This window comes from Akebia trifoliata, chromosome 9 (assembly GCF_017979445.1).
Source record: "Akebia trifoliata isolate Shusen 1 chromosome 9, ASM1797944v1, whole genome shotgun sequence".
Classification (NCBI taxonomy): domain Eukaryota; kingdom Viridiplantae; phylum Streptophyta; class Magnoliopsida; order Ranunculales; family Lardizabalaceae; genus Akebia; species Akebia trifoliata.
This window is the reverse complement of record NC_141383.1, coordinates 9,549,904-9,575,309: the sequence shown is the minus strand read 5'-3', so window position 1 is coordinate 9,575,309 and position 25,406 is coordinate 9,549,904. Positions and strand designations below refer to the sequence as shown.

The 25,406-nt window shown below is 35.1% G+C and overlaps 1 long non-coding RNA gene across 1 annotated transcript; it reads right to left on the bottom strand.

Annotated features, from left to right (window-relative positions):
- Positions 1-11,312: 11,312 nt before the first annotated feature.
- Positions 11,313-17,995, bottom strand: LOC147394258 (uncharacterized). Its single transcript, XR_015181305.1, has 2 exons — positions 17,860-17,995; positions 11,313-11,573 (listed from the first exon to the last, which is right to left on the bottom strand). It is a non-coding gene; the product is annotated as an uncharacterized LOC147394258 (long non-coding RNA).
- Positions 17,996-25,406: the final 7,411 nt, after the last annotated feature.

Sequence of the window (25,406 nt, the reverse complement as noted above, 5' to 3'; positions counted from 1 at the left end):
TCTGCTGGCCTGGGAGGAAAAAACATATCTCTTAGTATGTGAATCGTTGTATGACTTGTCAGCAAATCAAAGCTGAATATCAAAGACTAGCAGAACTTCTTCAACCACTTCCCGTAGTTGAATGGAAATGGGAACATGTAACAATGGACTTCGTAACCGGATTACCTAAGGCTAGTGATGATCTAAGTGCAATCTAGGTGATAGTCGATGGATTGACAAAATCAGCTCATTTCTTACCGATCAAGATGGCTCATACAATTGATAGGTTGAATAGATTATATATAGTAGAAATCGTAAGACTACATGGAGTACCTATGTCAATAGTTTCAGATCGAGATCTTAGATTCACTTCACAGTTCTGGAAGTGTTTACAGTTAACTTAATGTACTTAGTTGAAATTCAGTACTGCATTCCATCTGCAAACTGATAGACAGTCAGATAGGGTAATCCAGATTTTGGAAGATATGCTTTGAGCATGTGTACAAGACTTTGGAGGTCAATGGAAGACTCATCTACCCCTAATTTAGTTTTCATACAACAATAGCTTCCAATCCAGTATAGGTATGGCTCCATTTGAAGCACTTTATGCCAGACCATGCCAATCGCCTATATGTTGGACGACAGTCGGAGATACAATTCTCATGGGACCAGAATTGGTTAAAGAGACTACAAAGAAGACCAGAATGGTTAAGGAAAGGATAAAGGCGGCTCAGAGCAGACAGAAGAACTACACTGATAAATGATGGAGACCTTTGGATTTTGAGGTTAGAGATATGGTATTTTTGAAGATCTTGCCAAAGAAAGGGATATCTTGGTTCGGTTTGAAAGGTAAGCTGATACCCCGATATGTGGAACTGTTCGAGATTATAGAACGAGTTGGTTAAGTCACTTACAGGCTAGTCTTACCTTCTCAGCTAGCTAAAATTCATAATGTGTTTCACGTATCGATGTTGAGAAAGTATAAATCATATCATCCACATGTCTTAGACTAGCAATCTTTGAAGTTAGAAGAAGATATATCTAATGAAGAAGGGCTAGTGCAGATCATTGGTAGGAAAGAGAAAATATTGCGATCACCTATTATTCCTTTAGTAAAATTACTTTGGAGACATCTTAATGTGGAAAAATCAACTTGGGAAAAGGAATCAAATATACGGACTAGATATCCGAAATTATTCATCGAATAAGGTATATTATAATTTCGAGGACGAAATTTTCCTTTTAGGAGGGGAGGTTGTAATATCTAAAAAAAATTGACTAAGTCAACTAAGGTTGACTGAGTCAACCATTGTTGACTCAAGTCAAGTCAAATCTGGTCAGCCAATTTTGACTAAGTCAAATTGACCAAAGTCCAACTTTCTAGGAAATTCTAAAAGAATTAGAATTTTTTTACTAATATCTAAATATTTAAAATATCTAATATTGTGTTAGCTGATTTTTTTTTTATTGTTTCATATTCTACACAAAAAAGAAAGAAAAAAGTAAGAAGAAAAAGGAATAGAAAAGGAAAAAGGAAATAAAGAAGGAAAAGAAAGAGAAATAAGGATGTAAGCCCTTTTAATTTTTTTGATAGCCTTAGAAATATTTTAAAAAAAAAAGAATTTCTAAATTTTGTGATTTAAAACATAATTTGTTTTGTATTTCTGATTTAGTAGTTTTAAAAACAAAAATTGGTTTGTGATTATTCTCAACAGTGTATGCACACATTTTATAGATATTTATAATACTGTTTTTATGAGTTTAAAGCATATAATAGTTGCTACTTTATTTAAAAAGAATTTATTACATGCTTATAGTTATTTTATACATGTTTTATACGTATTTATACATGTTAAAAATAAAATACAGCAACTATGAAAGTTGTTATTTTTGTATAATATTTACACTATGTATACTAGATTGAATGCTCAAAATATTTATTACTTTATACGTACTTTATATATATTTTATACATATTTTGTATTTATCAAAAAGAAAAATAAAACAACTATATAAAACAACAAGTTGAAATCAAATAAACTGTTTAGCCAATTTCCACCAAATTCGACAAAATTACGAAAATGCCCCTCATAGGGTCCATAATCATTTCAGTGTCAAAAACCCATAAGTGACACAAACCGATACCCTCATTAAATTCTTTATTAAAAACTGATTTTAAAACATCCCAAAATGTCGAAAATAACTTTTCAACTCAAAAGTCATCTTTTAAGGCAAAACAAAGATTTTTTCAAATCCAAAAAGATCAAAAATTTTGAAATTAATAATTAAAATATTAATTAATGTAAAGTAAAATTTTAATAAATTAAATTAAAATTTTGAACAAATAAAATCAATCAATCAAGCCCACGAGTCAAATTTTAAGTGGTGGCCCACTTATTTAAGTGGGGCCCACATGATATTTATTAAAGGACCCTCCACCGGGGGTCCCAAATAATTAAAAATATAATAAAGAACCTTCCATTGGAGGGTTCTCCAAAAACTAAAAAATATTTTCATTCTACGTAAGATTTAAAATCCTAATTAAACAACTTAAAGAGATCTAGTCAAACTGAAAAACTCCCAAAAAACTCTATAAAAGGAGCCTCCACAACCTAAACTCGTAAGTAAAAAAATATCTAGGAAAGAGAGGTCAAAAACTCTCTCAAGCCTTCCCAAAATCTTAAATCTGGAGCTTCAAGTCTTTACCTAACACCCAAACCTCATTTTTTACTCAAAAAACACCTAGAAACCATTCAAAACACTTAGAAAAGTCAAAAAGACTCACACGAGGAACACTCTTTGCCAATTCTAGGAAGAGAATACCTCATCTTGGAATTAAATAACAGATTTAGTAACGGAGATAAAAGTAGGAAGACTCACACAAAGAACACTCTCCGCCAGTTCTAAGGGAATCAACCGTACAATCACCTAAATAATAAAGATAAGTTTTTTTATTTTTTTATTTTAAGGTGGTTATTTTTACAATGTAATTTTTTTGGGAATAGTAGAGACCGACGTTTTCCAGACGGGGTTGGTGCCTAATACCTTCCATCCTATAATGTGATCCCTAGACCCATTTTCTTTTGTAGTTCAATACCTTTTATCTATTTAGAGTCATGTTTCGGTTCTTAAACAATAAAATAGGTAGTGACTCCCAAAATACCAAAAAGTGGATCTGCACACACAGATCGAGGGCGTTTTCAGAAGAACGCCTCCTCTAGTGCAAAAAAGGTTTACTATCGACCTAACTGACAGCCCTTGGAATCATGACATAACCCTGTGCCTTAGAGTAGATTGGAAGAGTTTGCAAAGTAAAGAATCATCATTTTGGTACAAGACCATCTGACTCCTGTAGTAAAGAACGTGGTCCATAAGATCCTCGTTCCGTGTATGTCTCGAACTTCAGTGGATGGAATGCTTTTGGGGAATCGAAATTCATTATTGTAGGTGAGAACGGCGTCCCCCTGAGTTCTCGAATTACATTTCAAGCTTTCTGCCCAAGGTCCCTTCCTCGAGCGAGTTCCTTATCCCTTATGTTTAGCATCTCCTCCACTCCCCCCTTGTCATTGGATTCTGAGCTTCAAAACTTCTCTGCTACGTTCTTACTATTACAAAATCTACGGTTCGATATGCTTCAATCCTCCCCGCCGCACAGAGCGTATGCCCCTGACTTCCTTCCCCCTCTAAACCTCCTCCAGTCTCAATTCCCTCGCTCAGTCTCTGTCTAAGCTCTTCATTTTCCCTTCTTATTGTTGTAATTTTGACGTTCTATTTTTCTAACCCCTTGTGCATCTCCTCTCTCATCTCTATTAACAAATGATACATTGCAAGCATGGGACCTTACGGTGATGGAAGTGAGTCTGCTAGTAAGGGGTTTGATGGCTCTCCACGCTCTTCCCCTCTAACTCTCACCATATTAATCGTTTTTCTCCTTATAACATTCCCACAAACAACGCCAAATTGTAGATGCAGATTTTTGCTCTACCTCGAGATCTCCCTTAAAAGCTCCAAGCTTGGCAGTTGGCTTGCAACTAGACCACTCCGACAATCGAGTTAGAAATTAGTTCAGAGCTAATAAGGAGTTCTCTAGGAAGATTTTTTCTAACCTATAATGTGAATTTCATCCTAGTATTTATAGAATCCCTGATTTGTGAATTTCTCAAGATCTTTCCAATGATTTCTATCAAAAAGTAGTTGTGCTTAGTCTTTGTCATGTCAACTACAGGGGTTGCTACACCTGCCATGTCAAGACAAAGGAAGTTTCAACCATTCTTGTTAAGCTTGGAGCTGTCACACCAGTTCTATCAGTGACAGAGCTGCTATGCCTGTCCTGTCAAGCTCCATAAGCGTCCGAGCCATACTTATGGAGCTCTGTATTATGTAGCTCGGTACACCTTCCATCCAACTTGGTAATTTGGTAGTTATTTCTCAAAATTGCCACGTGTCAATAGCTCCGAGAAATACCCTCCACAAATAGTATGCACCAAGAGTAGAGGATTGAAATCTGAGTAATGTTGGGGTGACATTGGGATTTACTTTGATTCTCACATTTATGACCTGGAGGTGTGTAGATGCTTTTACTCATATCTCGAGAAAACTCATCTATGGCTATCACATCAATGTAGTGAAAAACAAAGTCCCCCAAGATTTTCCTTGATATCCTCCTTCCACTCCTCAATACATGCCACATAAGCCACAATTCAAGGAAATTTTGGAATGGAGATCAAAACATACTATTTGTATCAATGTGAAAGACTATTCGTATTAATGTGGAGGATTATTTGTATTGTAAATCTTGCTTGTTTATGAAAGATACCGAGTGACATGGATATAATGCAGAAACCCTATGGCGATTATAGAGAAGTCATATACAGTCAACATGCCTGCACCATTCATAGCTTCCTTCTCATCTCAAGGACCAAACATACTAAGCAAGAACATCCTCAAGGTAAGTCCTCTCTCTATTTCCATTTTTATTATTGGTTGAGTTGACTCATTGATTCCATCCACCAGATTTGAGGTGAATCGTCTTTAAAACTCAATGGAATCAACTTGTCAAATCATCTAGTCAATGTGGTTGATTTATCTCAAAGATGTACCTCGTCTAGTTAGAAACTTGACTATATAATATTTTTGTGGGGAATAAATAATTTTACTTTTTGAATTGAAAGCAAAAAAAAAACCCTTTTAAAATCTTCATATAATTATTTATTTTCATTTGAATCATCAAAGTCGAGTCATAATTTTTTAGTTGAACTCGACTCAGTCACATAGGAGTCAAGTTTTCAGAGTTTTTGAGATGCACATTCATCATACATGGAAGTTTTTAAAAAATTGGTAATCTATAATCTGCTTAAACTTGGTGCAATATTGTCAATTTAAGATGGATTTTTAATGCAAAAAATGTATTTAAAAAATTCATAATATAGATAGCTTTTTAATTTTAATTTTCTGTTTTTCATGGTTCTCTAATTTCTAATGTTTCAATAATTAAAACATTCCCATTATTTGAGTTCTACACACTTTTTTTAATTAATAAGTTTTCAATCTAATTAAACCTAAGAGCTTCAAAGTAAGCACAAGATTCGAGAGTTGATTGTTAATTTCAATTATTTGCAGCCCGATATTGCAGCGCCTGGGGTCGATATAGTAGCCATTTGGAATCGACTAGGATCCATAACTGAGGCAAATGGTGATGATCGATATTCAGATTATAACATAATATCAGGAACATCCATGACTTGCCCTCATGCCTCTGCGGTCATTGCCTACATCAAGACCTTCCATCTTGATTGGTCCCCGGCTGCAAGCAAGTCTGCCATCATGACCACTGGTGAATCTCTAGCTCATACACTACTAAATTACTAACATTTTAGGTCTGAGTCATTCTGAAGTGACCTCAAGATGGTACCTCATATCACACTTTCCTGACATGGAAGTATGTAGGTTACATATTTCCTCTTCGGGAAAGTGTGATATGAAGTACAATCTTGAGGTCGTTTCAGCATTAATCTCTAGGATTTTTATCCCTTCACAATTGATTTTAGACGCATTGCATACATAAAAAATATATATATTTTCTGTCTGGTTGAAAATATAACTTATTGACGGAATTTGGATTACACACGGTGTATCTAATGAGGTTATCCCTAATATTGATGAAAAAATAGGGATGTGAAATAAATAAATAAATAACCCACGTGTCATATTGCTACGAGGGTTCTATGAAAATTTTGAAGCAGGGAGTGGATTGAGTATGCCACGTTATCACAACTCTTTTCCTACATGGGTTAGAAGTTTAAAACAATGGATTGAAGATGAGAGCAGTAGATTAAAAATTGAGTTGAAAAAACATTTGGGGTTTTGATTCGAATTTCTTAAACAATTGGTCAATTAAGAATTGTCATCGGATCCCAAACCATTGTCAATCTTACTTTAATATTTGACCCTAAGTTATATTATACAAAACAGATGAGATATGGGATTTTACCCGATCCAATCCCATCCATTGTCAATCTCACTTTAATGGTGGTGTCTAGTTTGTTTGGAACTCAAACTGCCAAGTGACTAAACTTGTTATTTTTCTTTTTGATTCAGCATGACTTCCTACATCAGTTTCCTATGCAAGGAGGGGTACCATGACTCATTCCTTAGCATAGTTACGGGTTTGAACGATGTGAATTGTTCAAGCATCCCACGAGCACAAGGTGGGGCCAATGGCCTAAATTACCCTACAATGCAACATGGGTTTACTGACCACCCAACTGAGCGGATTTCAGCAATATTTGAACGGACCGTGACCCATATAGGTCATCGAAGGTCTGTGTACAAGGCTATGGTACAATCAACGGAGGGTCTCATCGTTACTGTTATACCTAGTACTTTGACATTTAATGGGCTTTTTACGAGAAGAAATCTTTCAAGGTGGTCGTTAAGGGTAAGCCACTCGACACGAATCCATTTATGAAGGCCTCACTTGTATGGGGTGACTCAATACACACCATTACTAGCCCTATCGTCATTTATGATACAACATATCAATGGTTGTCGCCTTTATTTGAGTAAATTCATGTTTGGATGCTTGATAAGTTTAGTTAGCACTAAGATTTTATCCATTTTTATTTATTTGTTTTCTTTTGTTTTTTAGGATATGATGCTTGAGTAAGCATGGCAAATGGGTGGAAATACATTTTTCATGCAATTGTAATTTCTTTTTGTAATGTTTCATAGCTCATTTCTACAACTCATGAAATTCTCTCTCTCTCTCTGCTTATCATGGGTATCCCCACCCTTTAGGTGAGACTAATCTGACGGTCACATGCACCAACCCCTCGAAAAGTCTTACATGCAATTGGTTGAGTCAAGGGTCAATCAGACCTTGGAGGGTAGTCCCAAGCAATGCATTGCTTCGTAGGGGATCAAACACTTGACGTACCCTTCCAAGGAGCTTATCAACCAACCCTTGGGGTCAAATTCTCTCCCTCACACTTTAATTTCTGATGGTAGTTGTTGAAATCATGGGAATCATGGTCCCTCGAGTACACACAAAATATGGTACAGATTAACCATTGTATATGGTAACCACCTAAACCATAGTGATCATCAAATAAAGATGAAGAGAAATAAAAATTTATTTCTGGGACCTTTCCAAATAAGTTCCTATACAAGAAGAACATTACCCATGCAACAACCTCAAATATCCTCTCAAGTGAGTTCATATCTGAAATTTTACATGTTCTTAATTGCCTGCATGTAAATCACAATTTTCACCCCAGAAAAAAGAAAAAAACAAAAAAAATCCCTCCAAGCACCTCTCAGATAACAAGAAGATGACCGAAGTAACTTATGGAAATCCAGATTTTTATCGAAGGGGATTCTTACCCAGAATTTAATTTATTCCTCAAAGGCCAAGTAAATTACAGGGTATTTTAGAAACACCCCCATGTTAAATTGGTGATATAAGATTCACCCCTTGCAAAAGACAAGAGTAGGTTACCCTCTTGACTGTAAGTCAAGGTTGCTTTTTCTTGATGATTTAACAGTCAAATTTTGAATTTTTTTCTATAAATCATCGGGGAAAAAAAGTATAAATGTTCAAAATTAAGAGAATATCAATCTTCATTCGTTATTCATGATCAAAGATCATCGAAAATGATCAAAAATCGTCTGAAATAATTGCAATCGCCATTGGAAAATCTAACTAAGTGAAGAAAATGAGAAAAGGGTAGTTTGGATATTTCAAAGACATTAGAACATAAGATGAGATCTAGGGACTATTATGAAAAGAAAATTTTATTAAATGAATTATTAAGAGATCACTCAAAACTTAGGAATCATTTAGAAAAAGACTCCCTCCACCAAGCTCCATTAAGTAATTTTTCCTATAACCTATATACTTTATAGCATATTATCAAATCAGATCCTTATCGGATTGGGACACGATTGATCTAAATCCAATCCGATAACTTTTAGTCTAGATCAATGTTTTGGATTCTGATAAGGATTCGATCTAATATATCGGATTGGATTTTGATCAATCACGTCCTAATCCGATAAGAACCCGATTTGAGAATATGCTAGAAAGTATATAACTTAACTTTGGAGTTCGTATTTTAGTATACAATCATGACATTGGTTCATCACTTCGGCCTTGACAGCAAATTCGTACTCAAGTGATTGGTTGGTGGAGAGAAAATTTAGGAATAAAATAATGATTGAGTGACCTGACGAGGCCGATATCATGCAATATTTGCTAACCATATTAAAACATCAACATGAAAGTTGCATGTTACATCCCTAAAAACATATAATAGCACTGCCATTGGCACCCCCAATTAAGGAATATATGTGAGAGTTGATATTGGCACTTTGATTTTTTACTTAGTCGTGATTTTTTTATGTCCCCTCTGACATACACTCCCTGAAGTGGCATGGGTTAGAACCACTTATTTTTCTTTGGGACACACAACTGCACATGCCCATAAATATATACGGTTATGTATCCCAAGGAAAAAAGTATGGTTCTAGTCCATGCCCCATTACGCAGTGTATGGGAGCAGATGTCAAAGGGGGTGTCAGAAAATCATTACTCTTCTACTTATTTTAAATCATTCACTTCTTTTTTTTATATTATAATTATTAAGTAAAAATCGGGGTGCCAATAGCAACTCTCGTACATAAAAACTAGGGGTGCACATGGTTCAGATTTTGACAAAATTGGAACCAAACCAAATATGATCGGTTCTTCAAATTTGGAATCGAACCAATCCAATTACCTTATAGAATCGAACCAATCCAAACCAACCTTGGTTCGATCGGTTCTCATACTTTCAAAATAGAAAAACTAGTATTTTTTTTCTTTCAAAAGAGGAACCCTTTGGATCTGATCATAAATAATGCCTATTTTTAAAATGAAAATGATTTTATGATTAAATTTTGACTAAAATCTATGTAAATTAAAAATTAGAGGAAGTTCAATGAGACTAAAAAACAATTATAATTTTAAAATTTGTATTTTGGATGGATTAGTGAGGAAACTAATCCATAAATGGTAGATTAACGAATCTAAATCTAGGTTTGTATAGTATATTTCATTTAACAAACATGACATAAAGGTTCTCGTAAAAAAACAAGGAGTCAAACTCTTTGAAAAAGTTTTTCCATAAATGGGTTGATCCATTTAAGAGTTGAGAAAGAGATTTGTGTACATTTTTTTATGAGTTTTTGTTAGAAAAAATAGAAGAGATGAAATTGAAGACTTTGATGAGTTACCTCTTCGTAACATACCAACACAGTTGAGAGAGAAATAGATAACAGAATAACGAAATTAAGAAAGGGTATATATATATATATAATAGATATTATAATATATTATAATAGATACTTCGGATTAGTTTGGTTCTCGAATTGATTCGGTTCTATTATACCTATAATCCGGAATCGAACTAAATCAATTGGATTTTTTTATTTACAATCCGCACCCGAACCAAATCATGATCAATCCGACCCAATCCAATCCAAAAGACTTCGAATTGGTTCGATTTTCGGATTTACCCAATCCAATATGCACCCCTAATAAAAACCCACTACCTAAACATCTCAAAGCATCATAAAGTCAAAGTTTTTTAGGTTGTGACCATGGTTTTAAATCTTGTTAGAGACCGAGACAACTCATCCGATACATCTCGGCATCGTCCATCAAAGAGACGGATAGACAAGTCAAACGTATCAGATGAGATTTAAAACCATAGTTCATTTTTCTCATTGTTGAACAAGATGACTCAAATGTATCAGAAAACTCGTCCAACAGGACTCCGTCTCATTCATGGATGAGATGAGACCTCAAAACAATCATGGTAGTGATTGAATTGAGTTATCATCGTTTATCTATAATGGTGGTTGTTTTCTTGATAGCTTTTTGTATATGTCAGTTTCACCAGAACCATTCCCCTATTGCTCTTCTGGCCCTGGGCCGTCAAGAACGATACCGTAATACCATTACTGCTACAAGTAATGCCCTATTTAAACGGTGTAGAGTCGACCCCTACATGTGAATCTTGTACAGCGTTAAATGTGTTGAGAACATGTAGGGTGCTAAGTCGACTGCCTTCAATTTCCAAACGAATGTGGTGCTCCATGTAAATCTCTCTCTCTCTCTCTCTCATGGATGCATAGAAATAAAAAAATAGAATCTAATAAGTCTGTTTTGTTTTTTGTTGCAGATGGGAACCACAAAATGGGAGTTGAAGTAGAAGGAGTCTGTTCCTCTCTTTCAACAACATCAACTTTTGCTTCCATGGCTCTGTGTTTCCAGTAAATTTGATTTGTATCTCGATTGCATTTTGAAAATAAACCCCATTTAAAGGGTGTCAGAGGGAAAATAAAAAATTTCCCAGAGAATTAAGCTTTTCCATTTAAAGATTTGAGTTGTTGAGAATAACTTTTTGTATTTGAAGATTTGAGTTGAAGGAGACAATCACCTTTGATGACATTAGAGAAGGCACCAAAAAAAAAAAGTTTCATTTAAATTTTTTAATAAATCCTTCCAACGTGTGGAATTGTAGAAATTCCTCCACAAGGATATAGACGCACCAGATATAATCTGGACCATTGAATCAATTTAGTGGTCAAATTGTGATTGGATTGACGTTTCAAACCATCCGATTATATATAATAATAAAGTGATCTAGGGTTATTATATCCTGAAAACTCCTTCCTGTGGTGCTTTGGAGAAATTTGGCCTTAAGGACCAGCCTTTAAAGTTATTGGATTGCAAGACCGTTATCAGACTTTTTTAGGTATAATCTGTGAAGATTTTCACACACACAAAAAAATAAATAAATAAAATCAAAGTTACTTAGTAGGCTATTAACAACAGTGTTGGAAGCCTGGAACCCAGCATCTCCCATCAAAACAACTAGGTTGACAATAGCCCATAAGCAGTTTTTTTTATATAAAAAAAAAATGGGAGATGTTACTTAAGCAGCTTTGCCAATCAATAATGTTAAACTCTGCGACAAGAATCCTTGGACTAATGCTTTGAAAGAAAATGGGAGATCTTGCTGCAGATATATTTCGTATAAGTATTCATTTCCCTGCAGACAACAAAAATCAGAAATACATAAGCAATTACTTACAAAGTAACAATATATATAATGTAGAGATGAGAGATGGAGAATGGAATGAAGGTCAAGCTCTTTTTCAAATCTTTAGAATATATAACTTGCCTTTGATCAAGCCAAATATCCCACGAAAATCAAGTTAATAATCATCAATTTGAACATAGGTTTAGATAATGATCTAATAACATCGAATTTCCTGCTCAAATACAAGAACAAGACCTTATCACACAAATCCTATTCCTCCATTCCACTCTGCCCAAAGCAGATGCTAGCATTATCGAGTGTGAATTCAAATCTGCTTTCACCATCTCCACTCATGTTCCCCGAACTGGAACAAAATTCAGTGGGTTCGTGGTTTGTTTCATTTTATGAACCATACCATGAACTAGTTCGCTTCGTACCAGTTCATGGTTTAGACTAGTAGCAACGAATTGGGTAACATAGGTAGAGAGGGTTGCCGGAAAGCGGAATATAAGACATACCCAATAAAACTTCTTAGTAAACCAGATAGAAAGATGGAGACTTGAAGGGTTGTTTCCATTAGGTGTACTTTTCAACATGAGTCGTGATCCCAAAACACCGACAATTTCCCCCCGTGCTAAGCGTTCTTTGGCCAGTTACCAAAGCTTAAGTGATTAATGTATTGCTCGACGCAAACTTTCACAAATCAAAATTTGCTACAAAAGGTGACTACTATAAGTTTGGGTAGTGCACTTATTCTTCGCAGATCAAAATCAAAGTATTCTTCGCAGATAATCGGAAAAATGAATCCAGGTATTTAACAATTATTGCTTTTTGATTCGATTATTCTATTGTTTATTCAACATCAAATCCAGATATATATTTATTGTTTGTAGTATTTTTCCCAACAATTAATATCAGAGCCTGTAAAGATTTGTTCTTATTCAAATTGTTCAAAACCCTTGATTAAATCTGAGTCGAATCCAAATTTGTTTTTAGTTGTACATATTTGTAAATAGCTCTTTCAACAACTGTTGCTTAGCTGGACTTTCCAGCTGTATTATTCTAACAAACTCTTGTAACCAACTCATGCTTTATCTAGCTTGTATTAGTCATTTGAGGAGAATAATAAAAGTTCATTTTTCATTCTAATTTCTCTCTTCTGTATTATGGTATCAGAGCAGGATTTTCTTCTCTCAGTTTCTTGAGATTGCTAGATCTTTCTCCACTCTTCCAGAAGTTCTTCATTGTTCTTCAGAAGTTCTCCTTCGATCTGTAGAAATTCTTCTACAATCTTGCAGTAATTCTTACCAATTTCTTTCTCGATTTTCATGGAAACTCCAGGATCAGGAAATTCCGCCATTGATGATTCTTCAAATCCTTATTTTCTTCATCATTCAGATAGTCCAGGTCTTGTTATTGTGTCTCAACCATTGATCGGTGAGAATTATGCCTCCTGGAGCCGTGCTATGTTAATCGCTCTATCAGTCAAGAACAAACTTGGATTTATAGATGGTACGATCCCTAAACCAGCAAGTATAGATCCAAATCTTAATTCCTGGATTAGAAACAATAATATAGTGATTTCTTGGATCTTGAATTATGTTTCTAAGGAGATATCTGCTAGTATAATTTTCTCTGATTCTGCTTATGAGATATGGCTTGATCTTAAAGATCGTTTTCAGCAGAGCAATGGTCCTAGAATTTTTCAATTACGAAGAGAATTGATGAATCATGTTCAGGATCAAAACTCTGTTAGTGTTTACTTTACCAAACTTAAATCCATATGGAAATAATTGAGTAATTACAGGCCTAATTGCACATGTGGTAAATGTACTTGTGGGGGTGTCAAGCAGCTGAATTCTCATTACCAAATGGAGTATATAATGTCATTCCTTATGGGATTACATGATTCCTTTTCTCAAATCCGGGGCCAGCTTCTGCTTATGGATCCTCTTCCTCCCATAAACAAAGTTTTTGCTCTTATTTCTCAAGAAGAACATCAAAGAAACATTGGAACACAACTCAGTTCCTCTTATAACTCCACCAATGCTGTGGCTTTTGCTGTTAAGAGTAATGATCCTAAAAGAACTGGTGATAGAGGAAATTACAGTTCTAATTCTCGAAATCCAGGAACATACAAAGGACAAAAGAAGGAGAGACCTTTTTGCACACATTATCAATTTCATGGCCACACTATTGAAAAGTGTTATAAGCTCCATGGTTATCCACCAGGATTTCAACCACGGTAGAGGGAAAATCACTCTTCTTCTACTACTCAAGCTGCTGTGAACCAAGTTTCCAGTCAGCCATCTTCCTATGTTTGTTCTGAGCCTCACGTTGGGAATTTTATTCAGAACCTTAACTCTAACCAATATCAACAGTTGATGACTATGTTGTCCACTCATTTGGCTACTTCTGCTAATTCTAATGGTCATCACGAATCTTCTTCGTGCACTACCTATTCTGCAGGTACTTGTTTTTCAATCTCTTTAAGCCCGATCTTCTCATCTACGTACTTTTGGATAGTTGATTCAGGGGCTACTCGGCATATATGTTCCAATGCTAGTCTTTTCACTGCAATGAGACCTATTCAAAACTCTATTGTTACTCTGCCTAATCATACTCAGATTGCTGTAGCTTTTTCTGGCGATATCAACCTTTGTGATAAGTTCATTCTCAAGGATGTTCTTTATGTTCCTCAGTTCAAATTCAATTTAATGTCAGTCAGTGCTCTTACTAAGGAATCACAATTTACAGTCAACTTTTTTCCTGATTGCTTCATTATTCAGGAAATCCACAGCCAGAAGACGATTGGCAAGGGTGATAAGCTTGAAGATTTATATGTCCTGGATTCTACTACTCTGCAGTCTCAATTTATTGCCTATGTCAACTCTGTTTCTGCTCGAATTTGGCACAATAGATTAGGCCATTTGTCTTTTAAGAAGCTTGATTGTTTGAGAAGCCATTTAGACTTGGATTCTACTAAATACAATAAGGCTGATCCTTGTTATATCTGTCCTTTGGGTAAACAGCGAAGGCTTTCTTTTGTTTCTAATGATCATATGGCTAAGAGTCCTTTTGATTTGATACACTGTGATGTTTGGGGTCCTTATCATGTCTCATCTCATTCTGGTTATAAGTATTTTCTGACTTTGGTTGATGACTGTACTCGATTTACTTGGCTCTTCTTGCTTCAACAAAAATCTGATGTCCGATCTGTTATTCCACGACTTTTTGCCATGGTTGATACTCAGTTTAATGCCAAGATTAAAGTTTTTAGATCTGATAATGCTCCTGAGTTGCAATTCACTGAGTTTTTCAATGCCAAGGGTGTTCTGCATCAATTTTCTTGTGTGGAAAGGCCTCAACAGAACTCTGTGGTGGAACGAAAACACCAACACCTGCTTAATGTTGCTCGGGCTCTCTATTTTCAATCTCGAATTCCGATTATTTTTTGGACTGAATGTGTTCTTGCAGCCACCTTTATTATTAATTGGACACCATCTCCTCTATTACAACATAAGACCCCTTATGAGTCTCTCTATAAATCCCTTGCTCCTTATTCTCTTTTTCGGGTTTTTGGATGTCTGGCTTTTGCCTCCACTCTCTCTGCTCATAGGAATAAATTTCAACCTAGAGCTCGCACATGTGTTTTTCTTGGTTATCCATCTGGTGTTAAAGGTTATAGACTCTATGATATTCAAACCAAACAGATCTTCATTTCTCGTGATGTCATTTTTCATGAGGATGTCTTTCCCTTTCATACTTTAGTTTCTTCTGACCATTTGCTTGATCCCTTTCCTGATCTTGTGTTGCCTCATTCCACTCTTGAAGTTTCTCCAACTCCTTTAGTTTCTTCTACTTCCTTTAACACTCCAACAGATTTTGAGTCTACTGTTTCTGTTTCTAATGCTCATGTGGATATTTAACCTGCTACACCTGCAGTTTCTGCTGTTATACCTCCTCGAAAATCCACACGCCATATCAAGCCTCCTTCCTATTTACAAGACTATCATTGCAGTCTGGTTTCTCATAAGCCATTACCAATTCGACATCTTCCTATCCTTTATCCACAGTTTTATCCTATACTTCTTTATCAGCTTCTCATCGGGCTTTTGTCTTGGCAGTTTCTTCTCATTTTGAGCCTCAGTTTTACCATCAAGCTGTGAAGTTTCAGCATTGGCGAGATGCAATGCAGGCTGAGTTCGATGCTATGGAGGCCAATAATACTTGGTTCTCACTGTTCTTCCCAAAGACAAACATTCCATTGGTTGTAAGTGGATTTATAAGATTAAGTATAGGTCTGATGGATCTGTTGATCGTTATAAAGCTCGTTTAGTTGCTAAGGGCTATACACAATAGGAAGGTCTTGATTTCATTGAAACTTTTTCCCCCGTCGCTAAACTTGTTACTGTCAAAGTACTATTAGCTCTTGCTGCTAGTCACAATTGGAATTTAGTTCAATTGGATGTGAATAATGCGTTTCTTAATGGTGATCTTTTTGAAGAGGTTTATATGGATGTTCCTCTTGGATATGGCAGTAAGGGGGAGAACATTTCTAATAAGGAAAAGCTTGTTTGTCGACTTCACAAGTCTATCTATGGGTTAAAACAAGCTTCCCGTCAGTGGTACTCTAAATTTTCTCAAGCTCTTCTTCAGTTTGGTTTCACTCAATCTAAATCTGATTATTCTTTGTTTACCAAGGGTGAAGGTTCTTCCTTTGTTGCTTTATTAGTTTATGTTGATGATATTATCATCACTGGGCCTAATACTCATGTTATTGATTCCTTGAAGAGTTTTCTCAATGATCATTTTAAGCTGAAAGATTTGGGTTTTATAAAATACTTTCTCGGTCTCGAAATTGCCAAGTCTAGTAGAGGACTTGTTCTTTCTCAACGTCACTATACTTTGCAGCTACTGGAAGATACAGGCTATCTTGCTTGTAAGCCAACTAGTTTGCCGATGGATCCTAAACTTTCCTTAAGTGCTGATACTGGTGATTTGCTAACTGACATCTCCCAATATAGGTGTCTCATTGGTCGTCTTTTATACTTAACTCTGTCCCGGCCTGATATTACTTTTGATGTCCACAAGTTAAGCCAATTTTTGGCTAAGCCTCGCGTTCCTCATCTCAAGGCAGCTCATCATCTTCTTCGATATCTTAAGTCTCATCCTGGACAAGGGTTATTTTTTCCTGTAGCTCCTTCCTCTCTCAATTTGAAGGCATTCTCTGATTCGGATTGGGCCTCTTGTTTGGATTCTCGCAAGTCCGTTACTGGCTTTTGTATTTTCCTTGGTGATTCTTTGGTTTCATGGAAATCAAAGAAGCAGACCACTGTCTCCAGGTCTTCTGCTGAAGCTGAATACAGGGCAATGGCTGCTACTGCTAGTGAATTAGCTTGGCTTCGTCAGTTGTTGCAGGATTTTCATGTTGATGTTTCGTCTCCTGCCCTTCTCTTTTGTGATAATCAAGCTGCAGTACATATAGCCTCTAATCCAATCTTTCATGAGAGGACTAAACACATTGAAATTGATTGCCATTTTATCCGGGACAAGGTTGCTGATGGTTCCATTCGACTCATGCCCATTCGTTCTCAACATCAATTGGCTGATGTTTTCACCAAACCATTGCCTTCTTCTTTATTATTTCCTCTTCTTTCCAAGATGTCTGTAAAGGATATTTACAGTCCATCTTGAGGGGGATTTTTAGTTGTACATATTTGTAAATAGCTTTTTCAACAACTGTTGCTTAGCTGGACTTTCCAGCTGTATTTCCAGCTGTATTATTCTAACAAACTCTTGTAACCAACTCATGCTTTATATAGCTTGTATTAGTCATTTGAGGAGAATAATAAAAGTTCATTTTTCATTCTAATTTCTCTCTTCTGTATTATTTGTTTTGAAATAAATAATTTTTTCTTTGATTTTAAAAATCAATTTATTTCAAGACGAAATATGCCATTTATTTTCTCCTTCAAAGAAATTTATTAGAGACAGAAACATGATGTAATCTCGTTCTGTCAATCGATAAGAATCAAACAAATATTTTTTAGAATCCAGATCGAATGTCTGTGATGATCGATCGAAGACCTTCATGGGTTGAACCCATTGAAACGGTATCATGGTCCAATCGGTTTTTCTTTTTTTTTTTATTTAAAAGACAATCGATCGAGAGAGGGATGAAGAAAACATCATCGATTTTTTTTAAGCGACTTGTGAGATTGAAATCGAAGAGATGTCAAATCTGATTAAACCAAATAAATAAGCAAATAAAATTAAAAAAAAAATAATTTACCGAAAAGTTTCCGATGATCGTAGACGTTGTCTGATGCTGGTGATTAGACCTACCGGTAGGCGAATGAGTGGCGGCGTTTAGGGTTTTGATACAGCAAGGTCTGTCTTCTTGAGGAAGAAGACGACTACTGGTTTCGATCGGGTTTTGGCTTGGTTTGGGCCAAACCTGATAGGATTTTGAGATTGGGCTTCTATTTTCAGTTTTAAGCTACAGTTGGACCAAGCCCGTTTGATTGGGCTAAACCCGATTCAAATTACAACTAACGTTTTAAAGTTCTGATGGGTCATGCCCGATTCAGCCATACCGACCCGTTTGGGTCAACCCATACCCGATTTGATTCAAATCGGTTCAACCGAACCGGTTCAGTTGGTTCAAGCTGAACCAGTCCATAGAAAACCGTTTTTTCCTTTTAAAAACTTTGAAAAATCATAATTAATTCATTTTAACTCCAATTTGGACAAAACAAGAGTCCATTCTGAATATTTTTTTAGATATATTCAATAAAATTATTAAAATAATTTATTGACAGTAACATATAATAGTAAAGTTAGATTCAGTTGTACCCTTTTGGAGAATATATCTATAATTGTTTTCTTTTATGTTGAATTTTTTTTTTGTTATTATCACAAATGTTTGTACTCACATTCAAAATAAGAATAATTAAAAATCAAATTTAGATATATTAGAGTATAGGCCTTGCCTATAAGAGTTTAGAAAAACACTTTGAGTGATCGTTCAAGGAACTTGGTGGAAATAGAATAGTAATCTGCCTAAAGATAATTGTTTTATAGAAATTACAAGTTCTTGAATTATGAGACTTAGTATCCCACTAAGATTACTTTGCGGCATTCTTTTGCATGAAATCACTAACTTCTGTCTAAAGGTGATTTAGGGATGTTTGTGTAGATCGAGTTAGTTAATAGAATAGTCACAAGTGTGAAAGGGAGAAAAGGATAACCCTCTTACCTAAAGGTGTAGATAGTAACTGGATTGAATTGGAACATGAGTGGCTAGGTCTATGTGCATATTCCAATGCAATTTTAAGGAACATACAGCATATTAAAATCTCAACCCAAAGACAAGTCTTGATGATACGACTTTTTTGTACCTATAGAGTGGAAAGTTTCACCCTTAATAAAACACTCTGAAATGATTCGACCAAAACCCCTAGTACAAATTGAAAGAATTTAATCCCATAGTATATTAATTTTTGACCATATCTTATTGTAACTAGGAATGGGTCATTGATTCAAAAGAGTCTAGCAGGGATTGAGCCTCTTAATGGTTCTAATTACTCATCCTGAAGGATGAACATTAACATCTTGTTGGGATGCATGGATTTTGATTTCGTTCTTTTTTAGGACATGCCATCGACTCCACTTCTAGATTCTATAGGGTTGGTAAATACCCATTTTGCTAAATGAAAAAAGGCAAATAGATTGTCTATGATGATCATTCGAACATTTATTAGTGAGACTCTTCAAAGTGGTATTTAGACTACAAATACAGGTAAAGAACTGTGCAAATCATCAAAAAATAATTTATGGGAACAAAGAGATCTGTTCAGTATGAGTATTTGGGTCATTTAATGAATCTGAAATATGATGGAATTAAAATGTACGAGAACACATTCTAAAGATGTCAAAGCTTGTCATTGATCTCCGAGAGTCGGGGATTATTTTTTAAGATGATCTTTTAGTTCACATGGCAGTTTTATCTCTACCTAAGTCTTATAACACTTTTAAGGTCAATTACAGTGTACAAGAAACAAAATGAGATTTGAATCAGCTGATTTCCCTTTGTGTCACTGAGGAGGCAAGATTGAGGGATTAAAAAGTTGAGTCAACACACTTGGCAATTCAGACAAGTAGTAAGAAAATTTTCAAGAATAAGAACTTCAAGAAATGCGGCAATAAGAACTTCAAGCAAGGAAAAGGGTTTAAAGGTTTTAATAATCAGAAAATAATCAAGGAAATGGCAAAGGTTAAGAAAATAGATAATGAAGAATGTTGGATCTGTAAGAAGAAGGAACACATGAAGAGGGATTGCTTTACTTATAAGAACTAATTGCAAAAGAATCCAGGAGGGGTTCGTCAATAGGAGAAACCCTAGACTAGAGGATAGACTTTTTCTTAGAAATGTAGAGGCATTGCAGGTTGAGACTATTGAAGTTTATCGTCTCATTCTCGATATAAGACATTCTTTAATTTTAAAGGATATTTTTTACATCCCGTCTTTTAGATGGAACATTATTTTCATTTCTAGATAGGACATTGCTGGTTATGACATTTGAAATTAGGTCACATTTTCAAGAGAATACTTGAATCCTTAGTTGAAGAAGAAATTCTAGACCCTTTAGATTTTTAGATTTTGATGTTCGTGTGAATTGCCTTAAAGGTAAGATGATTAAGAAACGGAAGCTTGAAGTTACTAGAGTTACTGATTTACTAGGTTTCTTGAATATGGTCGAAATAGTGGGAGTGAAAAGCTAATGAAGGTTATATTTGAAGAAAAACGTAATAATCTACCAATATGTTTTATTTTGCAACCTTTATCTCATTTGGTGACTTTACCTGTTCGATCAGTCATTGTAAAAGAAGATGTAATAATCCAACCAAAACCCAATTCTCAAGCGGTGGTGGTCCCAATTCCACAACCAACCATTCTCATTAGAAAATCTACTCGAAAACGCAAACTTACCATTATAGATGATTATGAGATGCACTTTTAAAAAGGAGATGTATCAAATGAGATGTGTAGACACCCCAATTTGAACGGGCCGTCACTCGAAAGGGTCCAAAAACAGTGATTTTCCGATAAATTTGACTAACGGGCCTCGAAGGCCCGAAGCATTAAAAGTTGGCATTTTTGACAAATCAAAGCCTCTAACACCTCTCAATGGGTTAGTAGGTCCACCAAAAAGCTCGACATGCTCCAATCCACTCGAAACATTGATTTTCTAACAAAATAGGTCAGCGGGCCTTTAAGGCCCAAAACATTAAAAGATGACAGTTTTGATTAAATCGATGCCCCCAAGACCACCCAATGGTCTAAGGGACCCACAAGAAGGGTTGTGACCCATTCCACATGTGTTCAACATCACTGCTCCACGCTTACATTCAAAAAATCGATAAAATCCTTCAAACGGGCCCAAAAGGCCCAATTCACCAACACGTGTCATTTTTTATCAATTAATGATTTCAAAAATCTCAAAAAAATCAAAAATCAAAAAATTAAAAATGTGAGACTTAGGATACCTACCTTTCATCTATCATCCACCATTCCGCCTCAAAATTCACAAAAAAACCCGTAAATGCCCTAAGCCTGTTCGAAGCCCACAAATATTTACCTCTTTCCTAAATTAATTTCCCACCTTACACCCTAACCTAAAATCAATCCCATGTTGCCTAAACCATAAAGTAAACCCACCTTCAAAAATCCCATTCAAATCAAACCCCATCTAAATCAAAATAACCTACAAAGCCCAAGCCCAATGTATCAAAAATCCACAAACCACTATCCATACATATTCATTATCCAACCCACAACCCTAACCCATCAACTACTACCCATATCAACCAATCACAATCTAAACACCAAATGATGACACATGTCATCATACATTTCCACCTTTAAAAGTGCCTTCGATCCGCGGGGTGCGCGGATCCGCTTTTAACCTTTGAGGTTTGGGAGTTGCCACCTAGTTATTACGGTCTAGGAATTGAACATTGACTCTAATAGGTAAAAGAAACTAATCTATGAAAAATAAAAAACTAAATCCGGGGATCACGTTATGGAGTTGGAAGGTGTTAGGCACCAACCCCGTCTGGCCAATGCCGGTCTCTACTTATCCCAAATAAGATTACATTGCTAATAATAAAACCTAGATAAAAAAATAATAAAAATTTTACCTTCGATACGCAAAGATCTTATTCTCTCAGATCCGACAAAAACTGCTCCTTGTACCATACTCCTTGCTTTGTTCTGTCTCCAAATCTGATTTCTGATCTCAGAGGCAAGGTATCTCTTTTTTTGGATCTGGATTCTTCGAATTTGTTATGGATTTTGGGTGTTTTTTAAGGGCTTTTAGGTGTTTTTTTAGGCTAAAATTGAAGTATGGGTGTTAGGTAAGGAGTTGGGGCTCCAAAACTAGGGTTTATGGGAGGCTAGAGAGGCTTTTTAACCTATTTCTCTTAAGATTTATGATTATACGAAAAAAATAAAGTGTGAGGACCTCTATTTATAGATTTTTTTAAGGGTTGATTTAGATAGAATTAATGTTTAATTAGAATTATTTTAGTTCGAGTTGTATTTTAGTTAGAATTATTTTAGGTAGAGTTGTATTTTAATTAGAATTCTATTAAATAGAGTTATTATTTAATTAGAACTCTATTAGGATTTTGACTTTTTGTCTTATTTGATTGACTTTAATACCTTGACTTTAGTCTTACTTGATTAACTTTTAATACCTTGACTTTAGTCTTGTTTAATTAACTTTAATTTTGACTTTAGTCTTGCTTGATTGACTTTTAATACCTTGAATTTAATCTTGCTTGGTTGAATTTAATTTTTTGGAGAACCCCCTATATTTTATCTTTAATTCTATGGACCCTTAAATGGAGGGGTTCTTAAAGAAATATCTTGCAAACCCTCAACAATTTTGCCTGAGAGCCTAATTGATCGATTTTTTTAGTTCAAAATTTTAAATTAATTTCATTAATATTTCACTTTAATTATTTAATATTTTATTTATTAATTTCAAAATTTTTAATTATAAAAATTATGAAATTAGAGTTTTGCCCCCGAAGAGGACTTTTCGTGTTTTAAGTCGATTTTTTATGTTTCAGGATGTTTTAGAATCGATTTTTTGTAAGGAATTCAATAGAAATATTGGTTTGTGTCATTTATGAAGTTTTTTGTGTGAAATAATCGTGAACTTTATGAGGGGTATTTCCGTAATTTTGTCGAATTCTATGAAAATTGACGAAATAATTTATTTGATTTCGATTTGTTATTTTACGTGTTTGAATGGGTTTCTCTAAGCGTAACGTATGCTCTAGGGTTGTTTTGATGTTCGGGGTATTTTGATCATTTGATCAATTTTTAGTGATTTTTATCATGAAACTTCTTTTTCTCTGCAAGATGATGATTTATATGTTTCTGGAGTCATATTTTCTTAACGTAGCGTAATTTCTAAGGTTTTGTCAGTTTGAGATACCTCATTCGGATTTTTGAAACATATCTGGTAATAAAATAAAGCATTGGAATAAACATCCATCATTGGGAACCGTTATGATCAGGTTGACAAGTTGATTAATCAAGCGGATGCAAAAATTGGGTGTTTACAGATGCCCTCTTTGGCAGAGGGTTGAAGCAAACTAGATAGTAAATCTATTTTGGTAGATAGTGCAATATCCGAATGCTAAAACTAGTGACAGTTCATTTTGCAGCCTGATTTAGCAATTCGTCGAGGTGTTCGGATCCTTGAGCATAAAACTCTCCCCGAACTTAAAAGTTGTCAGGTCCTTGAGCGAGAACTCTCACTGATAGTGTCAGATCCTTGAATTTTAGAAAATTATCCTTGACTAAAAAGTGCAAGTGTGAGTGTGTGTACTGTGTGAAATTGAGAAAAAAAATTGAGCATAATCTGAGCAAAAGTAAGCATAATCTAAGCAAAATTTGAATGTCTTACTCTACCTACCCTGCGTGAAAAAGTAATGAATTTTTTTTTTGGAGTCCTACTCTATCTACTCGGGGTGAAAGAGTAATGAACTTATTTTTCTAAGAGTCCTACTCTATCTGCTCGGGGTAAAAGAGTAATGAATTAATTTTTTTGGGAAGTTCTACTCTTCCTACTCGGAGTGAAAAAGTAATAAACTAATTTTTTGGGAGTCCTACTCTACCTGCCCAGGGTGAAAGAGTAATGAACTAATTTTTTTTTTGGAAGTTCTACTCTACCTACTCGGAGTGAAAAAGTAATGAACTAAACTTTTTGAGAAGTTCTATTCTACTTACTCGGGGTGAAAGAGTAATGAACTATTTTTTTTTTGTGGAAGTTCTACTCTACCTACTCGAAATGAAAGAGTAATGAACTAAACTTTTTGGAAAGTTCTACTCTACTTGCTCGGGGTGAAAGAGTAATGAACTAAATTATTTTTTTTTTTAAGTTCTACTCTACCTAATCGGAGTGAAAGAGTATGAACTATTTTTTTTTTTTGGAAGTTATACTCTACCTACTCGGAGTGAAAGAGTAATGAACTAATTTTTTTGGGAGTCCTACTCTACCTGCCCAGGGTGAAAGAGTAATTAACTAATTTTTTTTTGGAAAAGTTCTACTCTACCTACTCTGAGTGAAAAAGTAATGAACTAATTTTTTTAGGAATCCCACTCTACCTGCCCAGGGTGAAAGAGTAATGAACTAATTTTTTTGAGAAGTTTTACTTTACCTACTTGGAGTGAAAGAGTAATGAACTAAGCTTTGAGGGAACAAACAGGGGATTAACCTCGGATTTGATTTTTTTTAAACAAAAAATTTGATTTTATGAAGGTCCGGTATTGAATCTGAGGAATTTTCAAAATTGCTATCAAGAGGGTAACCTTTAATTCAAAGTTAACCTTATCCTTTGGGGTTAGAATTGACCAGGTTTCAGAATCAAAATACCCCTAGTTTGACAGGGAATATTGCACTGGGGATAATTGAACATAATTTGAAAACGAATGCCCCTAGTATAAGGGGGGAAACTGTACTCTTTAAAAAAAGGAAGTGCCCTTGTTATGAAAATTTGAAATCCTTGATTACCACAAGCGCAATAAAGGTTTAACTTTTAATTTTGACTCTTTATGTTGAAGATTTTAAGTCAGGCTCAAAGAAATTGAAACAAAATATTTCTTTCTGAAATTCATCATAGAATTTGTTCTTTCTCCTCGTCGGTTCGCTTAGGGACATGAAACTCTTCAAATCAATCAAAGACGAGATACTTGTATCCACTGAGTCTATATTTGATTCAAACTGGGTATTGAAACTTGATCAATCGGACTTCTGATGTTTCGGCTCAGACCACCTTTTCAGCTTCTCAACTCAACGGAGATTTTCTTTTATTTTTTGGTTGCTCTAAGTTTTACCTAAATTGCCTTTTCAGGTTTTCAATCTAGCGAGCATGCTCTAGTTTTTGCCTAGATCCCCTTTTTAGGTTGTCGATCTAGCGAGCTTACAATTTTTTCTCTTTTCTTTGCTCTGATTGTTGCAAAGATTGTCCTTTCAGATTTTTAACCTTGTGAGCTTACCTTAATTTTTGCTTAAGTCGCCCTTTTGGGTTTTCAACTTAGCAGGTTTCATTTTTCTTTTTCTTCCATTTTGCATTTCTGGAGAGTTACTGTCTGATCAAGCTTTCCTACCTTCCTTGACTTTTCGCACGGTATTTAGGAGGACTTTTATAGGTAAGCTTAGGATTGGGTATAAAAAGAAAGGAATTTTGAGGCTTAAAAATCCAAATGCCCCTTGTATGGCATTTCATTTAAAAAAATTTCTTGAATTTTCTTTCCCATTT